The following is a 4,912-nucleotide window of genomic DNA, read 5'->3' as shown; positions in this document are numbered from 1 at the left end:
TTTCTCACAGATCAGCGCATGGGTGGCTAGAAGACGAGTCTTCGAGAGGTGTTCGAGTTCAACTAGGCATTGTGTCCATGTCTCCTTCCCTTCCCATCATTCTTGTAGCTCTATTTTTAGGCTAGGAACGAAGAATTATAATGGTAGAATCGCTTCTATTCCATATGTCAGCCTAAAGGGGGTTTGACTGACAGTCATTTTATAGGCTGTGCGGTAAGCCCACAAAGCTGCCATCAGCTTGTTGTCCAAGTCGCTGCGTGAAGCAGAGACAACCTTAGTTAGGACATTGACAATAATCTTATTCGTTGATTCTGCCTGGCCGTTTGCTTGAGGGTAGTATGGTGAGGATCTTGATGGATGATGAGGAAGGTGGACAGAAGATGCGCGATCACTTCATTGATGATGTGTGTGCCTTGGTCACTGACCAATTCGATGATGGGGCAGCCGAATCATGAGATCACTTGCTCCCACAAGAACTTAGCAGTCATTCTAGCATTGGTTTTTTGGGTTTCTCTCGCTTCTGCCCATTTAGTGAGGTAGTCCGTGGCTACAATGATGTACTTGGCCTGCGAATACTGTGTCGTAGGACTGATGGGTCCAATGAAGTCAATTCTCCATTTTTCCAAGGCTTGTCGAGCAATAACTGGGGTTAATTCCATTTGATCCTTGCAAATTAGAGCCTTCATCTGTTGGCACTCATCACAGTGCTTGGCAAATCGTGTTGCATCGTGGAAAAGCGTGGGCCACTACAGTTGAGACTGTAGCACCTTTCATGTTGTCGTATCCCCACTAAAGTGCCCTCCAACAATGCCGTTGTGTGCCTCTGAGAGCACATCGTGCATCTCATGCTCACAAACACATCTACGCAGCAATCCATCTTGCCCCAGCCTATAGAGGTGGCCTGCAATGAGCTGATAGGACTGGATCTTAAGGATTAATGGCCTAAGTCGGGCTTTTTCTATTGGTCGATCAGGCAGTTCGTGCTAAGCACTTGGACTATGTCATTTTCCCAATATGGCGTTAGATCAGCCTCCTTAAATAGATCTCTCTTGCTCGTAAGGTTAAACAGATGGGCGTCGGGTAATTCATCAACAATATCTTGTCCAGCGGCTTCTTCGGTGGGAATGCGTGACATGTGATTAGCCATGTAATGTTGTTTTCCCTTCCGTACCACCATGGAGAAGTCAAACTCTAAAAGCAGAAGGAGCCATCGAGCTATGCATCCTATAGCGCAAGGTTTGTTTACTAAATAGAGCAAGGCTTTGATGGTCCACGAAGAAGGTAAAGGGCGTGGCCAAAAGATAATGCCGGAATTTCTTCACAGCGAATACCATGGCTAATCCCTCTCTTTTCGTCGTCGAGTAGTTCATCTCCATCTCAGTGAGTTGTTTGCTAGCAAAGCTCACTGGATAGTCTAAATTGTGTTCACTAGGTTGGCACAACACTGCCCCCATGACAAACTTAGAAGCATCGATGTGCACATGGAAAGTAATGGTCCAATCTGGGGCTCGTAGGATTAGTGCTGTGGTTAGAGCCTTCTTCAACTCTTTGTATGCCCGTTGGCATGCCTCGGTCCATTTGAAGACAATAAGCAGCTTGTACAGGGGTCTAGTGATCAACACATAATTCAGTACAAAACGCCGATAGTATCCAGTATGGCCTAGGAAGCATTGAACTCCCTTGTAGTTGTTTAGGGGTGGAAGGTCAATAATAACCCTGACCTTCGAGAAGTTAGTGGCAATGCCGTTCTTCGATACCACATGCCCTAGGATGCATCCATGCTTCACCCAAAACTGGAACTTTAAGGGGTTCAAGGAGAGACGATATAAGCGACACCGCTCGAAGACTGCTTGGAGTTTGTCTAGGTGTTCGATCCAGGTCGAGTGGACACAAAGGTTATTGACAAAGACTTATAACTCCTTGCAAAGCATGTCCTTGAAGATGGTGCACATGAGGCATTGGAAAGTGGCAGGGGCATTAGTCAACCCGAAGGGCATGACTATGTAAGCAAAGACGCCCCACTCAGTGGCGAAGGCCATCTTATGCATGTCTGTAGGATGCACTTGCACCTGATTGTACCCTGAGAAGCCGTCCAGAAAAATGTAGGCTTCCTTGTCTGCCACTCTCTCAAGCATGTGCTCGATGTATGGCAATAGATAGTTGTCCCTCTTGGTAGCAGCGTTCACCTTCTTATAATTGACGCACACCCAGATTTTTCCATTCTTCTTCATCACGATGACTATGGGCAATACCCAGTCTGTGTGCTCAATTTCGTAAATGAATCCTGCTCTCATCAGCTTATCAATCTCTTCTTTGACAGTATGAGCGTGTTTTGGATTCATAGGGCATAGTCTCGCTACTTGACTGGCATTGCATCTGGCGTCATGGGTATGTTGTGAGTCATAACACTTGGATCTACCCCCTTAAGCTCTTCTAAGGACTAGGCGAACACGTCTATGTACTCTTGCAAGAGAGCGATAAGACTTGTTTCTTCTTCATTAGTCAAGTCATCGGCAATTAAGATTGGTCGGGGTGTTTCCCCTTCCTAGGCTAGGTCCACCTCCTTGACCTTGGCTATGGTCCCTCGATTGGTTCGCTCGTCTACGCTTGACGTTTGGTACCCAACAGGACTACTACCCTATCCCCTTTTTTGAATTTCATAAATCGTTTAGGGAGGTCCTGCAGTTTTCACTGTTCTTCCGTTCGTGTATCCCTGGGTTGTTTTGCCTTTTCCTGCCTTAATCATCTATGCCTCAAGTGGACGGGTAGGTCCCCCTTGGTGCGTCTGGTTGTGGGCGGCCTAGGGATTTCTGGTTGACTATCCGAACTAACCTCTGAGAACCCTCCGTCTTCGCTAGAAGAGGTAGTCTCCCCTGGTGGATGCAGTTCAGATGGTGATTGAGTCCTAAGTAATGATGTCATTCCTGGCTTAGCTAGGCCTGCTTGCTCAAGGTCTATGGCTCCTACGTGTTCCAACCAAGCACGATCACATTCCATACGCATGACTCCTCACTCCATCCTGAAAATACTCTTTTTCAGTGGCTTGGAGTCAGCTCGTATTTGCTCTATTTCTTGTCCTTCAGTGTCATATTCCACAGTATCTACCTCACCCTCACTTTCATCACTAAAGGATTGGCAGTCTTCATATTCATCGTTAGAATTCTCTTCATCAGACTGCTCGTCGTCTCCTAGGGCAGCTTGGTATATCTCTGGTTGTTGGTCAGGAACCAGGGCCCTATTATACAAGAGGTTTAAGTCATGCACTCTAGTCCATTGCCACTTGGATTCATCTAAGAGATCCTGGAGTGGTTTGAAATTTGCACTGGATTGCCAACTAGCTTGTCCATTAGGTATTCCAGTATCTTCTGGAGTTCCCTTTTGTTGGTTGGGACTTGGAAGTTGGGCTCCGGTTTCCCACGAAGGCTTCCTACCATCATGCAGACTGGTACAAAGGGTGTGTCGGTAGCCTTGCTGAATGTTTTGATGGCTTGCTCATACGCCTCGTGATTAGAGAATGGCAGGTCGATTGTAGCAAGGACATGCATCCAATCCATCTCGTCCTCTGGGCATGGGATATACTTGGTCAAGGGCCCATAGGACTTCTTGACCTGAGCATTACCCTTGAGCATCGCAGAGATGGCATCTAAGTCGACTGGTGAGGTCTTCCAGGTGTCCATCTCCACTCTCGCGGCGTCCGTCCTATTGCCAAGGAAGATCAAGTCCTTACCCCAATCTTTGATGACTCTAGCATTGCGCATCCAGGGTCGGCCTAATAGGATGTTGTAGTCCACTCCCTTCATGACTATACAGTTAGCGGAGAATTGGACACCTGCGATCTTCACTGGCCAATTCTTAAGCACCCCGAATGGCTTGACTCTCATACCGTTTTCTAGTGTGACATTAAACCTAGCAGTCTCAACGGGTGGGTTTTCCCAAGTCTGAAGCACTGCGTGGCTAAGCACACTAACCCCAGCCCCCATGTCCATGATTCCCTTTCTCGTTGTATCGCCTAGGGCTAAAACTGCTAAGACCGCATGCATCTTGGAACCTTCCCAGAAGGCATTGACGTGTAAGGATTTAGGCATAGAGTGCAACGTCAAAATCGGTATTTGCATCTCTGCATCATGATCATGAGGGTCTGCCGTGACCTGCTCTTGTGGCCCTTCAACCCACTACTTAAGTTCTTGCCATAGGAAGGGGTGTTGCATAAGCAGATCTCCCAAGCTAAGTATTACAGGGGTAGTCACCAACGTGGTCAGGAGATCGTTGGGTGTTCGTCTCTCTCCTAACCTAGATCGTCCCTGACCAATGGCCATGACTGAACCACGGCCCTGTAGCACCGAGGCTTGGCCTCAGCGGCATTGCTTGTGGTGCAGTTACTTCTCCCGACTTTGGTTGTGGAGGTGAAGTTGACGTACTTATGCTGGAGAGATCATCAATCTCATCCTCTATGATGGGCTCAACGTCTTTTAGATGCTCTTGGGCTTCCTTCACCCATTCCTTCACCTTTTCTATGGCCTTTAACTGTCGCTTCGGATGCGGGTATTCCCCTACCTTAGCGCTTTCCTTTTCGGCCATCTTAGGGGCTTACGTCTCTGCCTCTTCGTTAGAGACCTTCTTTCCAGCAGGCAGAGTTGTAGCACTCTCCGTTTTTAGTGCGATTTTAGCTTTCGTCCTCTTCCTCCTCCGTCTACGGCTCTTCTTCCCTATCGAGGCTGCATCGAGATTGCTAGGTCCTGGCAGAGAGATGCCGGCCTGCTTCATTTGGGCACGGGTCATGACCCGCAATGGGATAGGCGTGGCCTCCCCATCGAGGTTGTCGACACCAAACAGCCCGAATGGGACAGATGGCACGTTGGCTGAGCTCGAAGATGGCTTCCGCTTTGGGCAATCAACGAAGAGATGAGTGATT

This window comes from Lygodium microphyllum, chromosome 11 (genome assembly GCF_053477565.2).
Source record: "Lygodium microphyllum isolate KBCC chromosome 11, Lygodium_microphyllum_v1.1.10, whole genome shotgun sequence".
NCBI lineage: Eukaryota > Viridiplantae > Streptophyta > Polypodiopsida > Schizaeales > Lygodiaceae > Lygodium > Lygodium microphyllum.
The sequence above is the reverse complement of the archived record's forward strand: the minus strand, read 5'-3'. Positions refer to the sequence as shown.